General features: G+C 39.3%; 1 non-coding gene across 1 annotated transcript; it reads right to left on the bottom strand.

Annotated features, from left to right (window-relative positions):
• Window positions 1-7,011: 7,011 nt before the first annotated feature.
• Window positions 7,012-7,141, bottom strand: LOC112856720 (small nucleolar RNA SNORA33). The gene has a single exon (XR_003223265.1). It is a non-coding gene; the product is annotated as a small nucleolar RNA SNORA33 (small nucleolar RNA).
• Between the last annotated feature and the right edge of the window lie 569 nt (window positions 7,142-7,710).

The following is a 7,710-nucleotide window of genomic DNA, read 5'->3' on the forward strand; positions in this document are numbered from 1 at the left end:
CCAAAGCAAAGGGGGTGGTCTCATCTCTTTCCCTTAGGCTGACAGCTGATTTTCAATTTATTTTTTTATTTTTGAGAGGGAGAGTGAGACAGAGCACGAGCGGGGAGGGCCAGAGAGAGGGAGACAGAATCGGAAGCAGGCTCCAGGCTCCGAGCTGTCAGCACAGGGCCCGACGCCGGGCTCGAACTCACAAGCCGTGAGATCGTGACCTGAGTCAAAGCTGGATGTGCAACCCACTGAGCCACCCAGGCCCCCTGAGAATCTGATTTTCAAAATAAATAAAGGAACCCGGGGCATCCGAATGGTATCTTTAAAGGGCCACAAGTCAAAATCTTGAAGTAAGATTTTGTATGCAAAGAAAATACCCTTCAAGACCGAAGGGTAAATAAAGACATTTTCAGACAGAAAAGCAGAGAGCCTTTGGCGTAAGAAGAACAACACGAAAGAAAATACTAAGAGGTGTTCTTCGGGCAAAAGGATGGTCTCGGGAAGAAGAGAGATGCAGGAAGGCATAAAGAACAGCCAAACAGTAGATATATCAGTGCATCTTAGCGGATGCTGATGGTGGCAGCAATAACATCATGTTGGGTTAAACGCACGATAGGATGGAAATGTGTGGTGGCGTCCGTCTGTAATTTGGGGGGTGGGTAGAGTTGAAACGTTCTGAGATTTTTGCATTCTTCATAAAGGCATCATTTGATGTTAGACGTTGATGAGTTCAGGAAGCGTGTTGTAATCTCTGGAGTAACTACTAAAAGAATAATAAAAGCCTGTATAACTTCTCAGCTCATAGAGAAAAAAATGGAATGATAAAAAGTAATTCATTCAAAAGCTGATTGTCAAGAGAGCGAAAGGAATACAGATCGAATGGGAGAGCGTAAGGCACTTATTATTTTTAATAAACATGCCAGTAATTACTAGTATATTTGAGCCTAAATATGTTGATAGTTATATTACATACGAATGGCTAGTCACCATTCTGCTGGTCACCAACATGGAATAACAGGGATCAGATATGTCCTACTGCCTGCATCAGTGAAAGAATGAATAAAATATGCGAAGCAGTGGCTTTCAAGACCCAGGGCACCAGGCGACAAAAAGTGGTGATTCCTGAGAGACGAGAAGTATGTGGGGCACGCCCTGTCATTGCCCCAGTGTCCTGCCTTGACAGCTTCCGGGATGGAGCTGGGTGGGCTCCTGAGGTTAAGAGGACGGAGCTAAGAGCCTGAGGAGGACAGGGCACATGACAGGACAGAGGGTCTGACAGGAGGTTGCTGCACAGGGACAGAACCCTGGAGATCTACGTGGGTAGCCCCCATCCCCAGCCCGGAGGATCCAGCCTAGTAGTGATCAGTGCATGCCTGTGAAGCAGTGACTTGAGCTGGGGAAAGGACCACCCAAAGGTTAGAGACAATAGTCCTCAGGGCTCACACAAGACTGTGAATAGAGCCTCCTCCAACCACCCATGCTGGAAAACTCCATTGATGCATGGGACATTAGGTAGACTGCACAGAAGGGTTTGCCCTCAGTAGTGGGAAATAATTACTCCTAGACCAAGCACTGCTCTGGTCAACCTAACACATCTCCACAGGAAGATTCCAAAGGATCACACTATTTCCGAGGACATTAACAGCACCTCAGAACAAAACTCAAGAATATTCACAGGAAGACAAAATTAGCCAACGCCCAATAAGGTAAAATTTACAACATCTTTCACCAGAGCAAAAGTTACCGGGCATGAAGAAAGCCCGAAAAATGTAGCCCATAATGATGGGAGCAGTCAATCCATTGAAACCAGCCCAGATCTGACACCAATTTTAGGATTAGCAGACAGGGACATTAAAGCAATTATTACAGCTGTTATTTCATATGTTCAAAAAGTCAAGTAGAGTCATGGAAGATGTCGATGGCCCAAGTCCAACTTCCATAGATGAAACAGCAATCTGCGAGATGAACAGAGTCAGCAGACTTCCGGACACTGTGGAAGAAAATATTAGGAGACCTGAAGATGCAACAAATAAAAACTAAAACGGGACACAGAAAAGAGAATTAAAAAATGAAAAGAGAATCAGTGAGCTATGGGTAGGTACTTGGGAGTCCTGGAAGGAGAGAACGAGGGGGGGACATAAAGAATGTTTGAAGAAATAATAGCTAAAGGTGCTTCAAATTTGATGAAAAGTATAAACTCACATCCTCAAGAACTCAGTGAATTCCAAACACAAGAAACCTGAGTAAAACCACCTTAAACACATCATAATCAAATTGCTCTAAAGTAGTGATTGAGAGAACATCTTAAAAGCAGCCAGAGAAAAGAAGACTTGTTATGTACTGAGGAACAAAGCTAAAGGTGACAGCAGATTTCTCATCAAAAACCATCAAAGCAAGGAGACAGCGAGGCAACATCTTCAAAATGCTGAAAGAAAAAAAAAAAAAAAACCCTACCCTCTTGTATCTAGTAAAATATCTTTCAACAATGAGGGTGAAATAAAGAACTTTTCAGAAATACAGAAGCTGAGAAAGTTGGTGAGCCGCACACCAGCACTGCAGGAAATGTTACTGGACGCGCCAAGCAGAGGGAACATGGCGCCCTACAGGAATGCATTTCCAACAAAGGAACAAAGAACACCTGGGACCACGGCCACATCAGCAAATGTGTAAGGTTTAAACAGTGGTTGAAGTCTTTTGTGAAGAACCATAATAACAGCATATTGCTGGCTTCGTACATTTGTAGAAGACAAAATGTATGACGAGAGTAGCAGTAAGGTCATGAGTAGAGAAATGGAAGTTTACTAGTGTAAGTTTCTTCTACGAAACGTGAAATGGCGTATCCTTAAGTGTAGACTGTGATGAGATAAAGATGTATACTACAATCTAGAAAACGCCCACAGAAGCAGTAAAGAGGACTAATAAGCCAAGAGAGATAAGATGGAATCATGAAAAACAAGTAACCCAAAAGAAGCCAGAAAAGGGGGATAAAGAGCACAGAGATGGATGAAACAGATAGAAAACAAATAGCACGATAAGCTTAAACCTGATCAAAACTACAATGGAATGTAAATGATCGAAACACCCAAGTGAAAATCATAGATTGACAGACTGGATACAAACGGTAAGAGTCGGCTGTCTTGTGTCCATAGGAAATTCACTCTACATATACAGATAGATGAATAGATTAAAAGTGAAAGGAGGGAGCGTAGCATGCCATGCTAATACTAATGCAAAGAAAGCTGGAGTCACCAAATAACCATTAAACAAAGTGGATTTAAGAGTGAAGAATATTACCAAGAATGAGGAAGCTCATTTTGTAATGAGAAATGTTTCATCGAGAAGACAAAACAGTCCCAAACCTGTACACAGCTAATAACTGATCTGAAACACGCGGGAACAGACTTGGCGAGGAGACAGAGACCCAATCACACGCAGAGATTTCATCCCTCTTTTCAACCATCTATGAGAGCGATTAGACAGAAAATCAGCATGGACGTGGAAAACTTGAACAACACTATCAGCTACCTTGACCCAATGGACCTTTACAGGACACTCTACCCAAAATTGGCAGGAATACACAGATTTTGGCATGTGTATGCATGCAGAATATTTACCAAGACTGATGATACTGGGAGGCATACAATCAGTCTTGATACATTTAAAAGGATCCAAATCCTAGCAAATATGCCCTTTGACAACAATGGAATTAAATTAGAAATCGGCAACAGAAAAGTCTCCAGAAAATCCCCAGATAATTGGAAACGAAATAACACACTTGTAAAATAATCCATGGATCAAAGAAGAAATCAAAACAGAAATTAGAACGTTTTAGGAACTGGATGCAAATGAAAACACAACAATATTTGATTTGTGGGACTTGGTAGCAGTAAACATATACATTAGAAAAGAAGAAAGGTCTCTGGTCAACAATCTCGGCTTCTACCTTAAACGAGAAAGACAGGTGAGTTTTAAACACAGGTTTACATATATTGGTGAAAATGTTATTTATAGTAGCTCTAAACTGGCAACAAAAACTGGGCAGAAAGAGAAAGCGGACGGAGGTGCTAGAGCGAGCACACATGGACTTTATATGTTTTATTAAGTTTTTTATTTTAATTCCGGTTGGTTAACCTACAGTGTTACATTAATTCCAGGTGTATACTATAGTGATTCAACAATTCCATACATTAGTGCTCGTCAGGATAAGTGTGCTCTTTAATCCCCATCACCTATGTCACCCATCCCCCCCACCCACCTCCCCTCTAACCATCTATTTGTTCTCTACAGTTAAGAGTCTGATTCTTGGTTTGTCTTTCTCTCTTTCTCTTTCTTCCCTTGGCTCATTTGTTTTGTTCCTTACATTCCATTTGTGAGTGAGATCGTATGGTATTTGTCTTTCTCCGATGGACCTATTTCACTTAGCGTGATGCTCTCTAGCTCCATCCATGCTGCTGCAAATGGCAAGATTTCATTCTTTTTTATGGCTGAGTAATATTCCATATATATCTTTGTCCATTCATCAATCAATGGACACTTAGGTTGCTTCCAAATCTTGGCTGTTATAAATAATGCTGCTATAAACATAGGGATTGCATGTATCCCTTTGATTTAGTGTTTCTGTATTTTTTTTTTGAATAAATACCCAGTAGTGTGATTACTGGGTCATACAGCAGTTCTATTTTTAACTTTCTGAGGAACCTCCATACTGTTTTCCACAGTGGCTGCACCAGTTTGCATTCCCACCAACAGAAAAAGAGGGTTCTCCTTTCTCCACATCCTTGTTAACACCTGTTGTTTCTTGTGCTGTTGACTTTAGCCATTCTGACGGGTGTGAGCTGATATCGTGATTTGCATTTCCCTGATAACAAGTCATGTTGAACATCTTTCCATGTGTCTGTCGGCCATCTGTATGTCTTCTTTGGAGAAATGTCTGTGTCTTCTGCCCATTTTTTTTTTTTTAATTTTTTTTTTTCAACATTTATTTATTTTTGGGACAGAGAGAGACAGAGCATGAACGGGGGAGGGGCATCTTCTGCCCATTTTTAATGAGATTATTTGTTTTTTGGATGTTGAGTTGTGTCAATTCTTTGTATATTTTGGATACTAGCCCTTCACTGAATATGTCATTTCCAGTATCTCCTCCCATTCCATAGGTTTTTCAGTTTTGTTCATTGTTTCCTTCACTGTGCAGAAGCCTTTGATTCTGATGAAGTCCCAGTAGTTTAATTTTGCTTTTATTTTCCTTGCCTCAGGAGACATATCTAGAAAAATGTTGCTATTGCTGATGTCAGAGGAATTACTGTTCGTACTTCTAGTATTGTTATGGTTTCAGGTCTCGCAGGTTTTTAGTGCATTTTGAATTTATTTTTGTGTATGGCATAAGAAAGTGGTCTAGTTTCATTTCTTTTGCATGTGGCTGTCCAGTTTTCCCAATGCCATTTGCTGGAGAAAGTCTTTTTCCCGTTGGATATTCTTTCCTGCTTTGTTGAGGATTAATCAACCATATAATTGCGGGCTCATTTCTGGGTTTTCTATTCTATTCTGTTCTATTGATCTATATGTCTATCTTCCTGCCAGTGCTATACTGTTTTGATGACTACAGCTTTGTAGTATAACTTGAAATCTGGAATTGTGATGCCTCCAGCTATGTTTTTCTTTTTCAAGGTTGCCTTGGCTATTTGAGGTCTTTTGTGGTTCCATATACATTTTAGGGTTGTTTGTTCCAGTACTGTGAAAAATGCTGTTGGTATTTTGGTAGAGATTGCATTTAATCTGTACATTGCCGTGGGTAGTATAGACATTTTAACAGTATTTGTTCTTCCAATCCACGAGCATGGGATGCCTTTCTGTTTCTTTGTGTCATCTTCAATTTCTTTCCTCAATGTTTTATAGTTTTCAGAGTACAGGTCTTTTACCTCTTTGGTTAAGTTTATTCCTAGGGGCTCTACTAGTGCTTTATTATTTTTGGTGCAATTGCAAACGGGATTGTTTTCCTAATTTCTCTTCATCAGACATGGACTTTAAAGTAACCATCATCAACGTGCTTAAGGCAACAGGAAAAAGATCAAGAAAATGCATAAAAAGGTGGAGAATTTCAAAAGAGAACTGGAATCCATTAAAAATAATCCAACAGGAATTCTAGAGCCGAAAAAGACAGTATCTGAAATAAAAGGACTCACTAGAAAGATTTAACAAAAGATTAGACAAAGTGGAAGACAGATTTATTGGGTGATGATGGCATCTACTTCCAGCCTCTCACTTTCAACCTTTCTGTGCCCTTCAGCCATCCCTCTGTGTAGAGTGTCCACCTGGTCAACAGCACACAGTGGGTCTTGATTTTTACCAAGCCTGACATTTTTGTCTTTTAATTGGAGTGTTTATTCCATTACATTTAATAAAATGAACTTATGGTTAGCTTTAAGTCTGCCATCCTACCATGTTTTCTATATGTTCCATTCTGTTTCTTTTTCCTTAACCGACCTTTCCTACTTTATTTGAGAATAATCAAGTATTAGTACATTTGACCTGTTAGATCTTTAGGTAGGCATTTTTGTATCACTTTAGTGGTTTTATAGGCTAGAGATTTCAATATGCATTTCTGATTTGCTACAGTCTCCCTTAAATTCACACTTTTATCACTTCCCAGACAGTGCAAGAATGTTAGAAAAGCTTTGCTACAATTTTCCCCTTCTGCCCTGTATGCTGACGTTTTCACATATTTTTACTTCTCTTTTATAAGTTTTAAATGGTTAACATATATTCATAAAAATAATGTAAATATATATTTAACCACTTACTCCTCATATTCCTCATTCTTTCCCATAATTCTGTGCCTCCCTCTGGGACTATTTCCATTTGTTCTAAAAAAACTTGCTTAGTATTCCTTGTATACTAAGCTAGTAAGCTGGTGACAAAATCACTTCGCTTTTGTTTGTCTGAAAATTTTGTTCATTTCACCTTCATCTTTTTCTTTCTTTTTTTTTTTTAAAGAAATTTTTATTTATTTTTAATCATTTATTTTTTTCTTGTAGTCATTTCCAGGGATCTTAATGACTTCAGTGTCTTTAAGGCTCATAACATGGCATTACTTTTGCCAGCGTTTTTTAAATTTCTGCAGAAACACATTCAGGTAAAAAGATTCATTGGCCGGCTTAAGAATTTTATATATTGAAACAACAATAGATTTATTGGAGGTTGCGAAGATAGCACACCGAAGTCTCATATGCTCTTCCTTCAATGTTTCCAGTAGTTGCATCTTGTATAATTATGGTGCCTATCGCAAGCAGAGAACGGACATCGGTATGATGTGTATGCGCAGTTGTATACCATCTTGTTACATGTGTAGATTCACACAATCGTTTCTGAAGTTGAGGCACAGAACCATTCCATCACCACAAAGATCTGTTGGTGTCCACATTTTGCCACCTTGAGTGAAATATAGAAAACTTCCTCCCTTTCGGTCCCTTTGCCTCCCCTGTTTCTAATAGAATTATCTTAAGGATTTCCTCTAGACACATTGAAATCTATATCCGGCAGTGTTACACCTTTTGGTTTGGCCATCAAACATAATTTAGAAAACTCAAGAGAGAAGAAAACTCTATTGCATTTACTCACTATTTGCTCCTGATGCTGTTCCTTTTTCCTTTCTGATCTTCCAAGATTCCTTTTTTTTTTTTTATCATTTCCCTTCTGTTTCAAGAACTTCCTTTGGCCAGTCTTTTA

This window comes from Puma concolor, chromosome B3, assembly GCF_028749965.1.
Source record: "Puma concolor isolate L17-30 chromosome B3, mPumCon1.1.hap2, whole genome shotgun sequence".
NCBI classification, from domain to species: domain Eukaryota; kingdom Metazoa; phylum Chordata; class Mammalia; order Carnivora; family Felidae; genus Puma; species Puma concolor.